The 348-nt window shown below is 63.5% G+C and overlaps 1 protein-coding gene across 1 annotated transcript in view; it reads right to left on the minus strand.

The window, feature by feature from the left end:
* Positions 1–6, minus strand: part of LOC122265590 (uncharacterized) — a 68,573-nt gene extending 68,567 nt beyond the window's left edge. Inside the window, exon 1 of the mRNA XM_086556674.1 lies at positions 1–6. This exon is cut by the window's left edge and continues 209 nt beyond it. The gene's annotated coding sequence lies outside the window, so the exon portion shown is untranslated.
* Between the last annotated feature and the right edge of the window lie 342 nt (positions 7–348).

Here is a 348-nt window from a genome sequence, read left to right on the forward strand (position 1 = left end):
GACGAGTGGCGGCGGCCTCGACTGCGCGCCCTTTTATATGCTCCCTTCATCCCCCCTCATACCCCCCACCCCCTCCCTTCCTTCCTCCCTCCCTCCCCCGGCCGCTGTAGATCCCCCCAAATCCTTTCTTCTCACCTCCCACTCGTATCGGCGCCTAACTTCACCCATCGCCCATTTATTCCTACGCCCAATGCCTCCGGCGCCTATCCCCCTGCCTGCCCGACGCCCGACGGAGCCGCGAAGGATAGGATATGGCCCGAGGGACACGCAGGCTGCCATGGCGGGTAGCGAGGCCAGGTCCAGGGCGCTACTGTGTGTGGATTCATAGGGTTGTGTGCAGCTTTTCAC

This window comes from Penaeus japonicus, unplaced genomic scaffold (assembly GCF_977035675.1).
Source record: "Penaeus japonicus unplaced genomic scaffold, GWHDUDI00000001_assembly GWHDUDI00000033, whole genome shotgun sequence".
Lineage (NCBI taxonomy): Eukaryota > Metazoa > Arthropoda > Malacostraca > Decapoda > Penaeidae > Penaeus > Penaeus japonicus.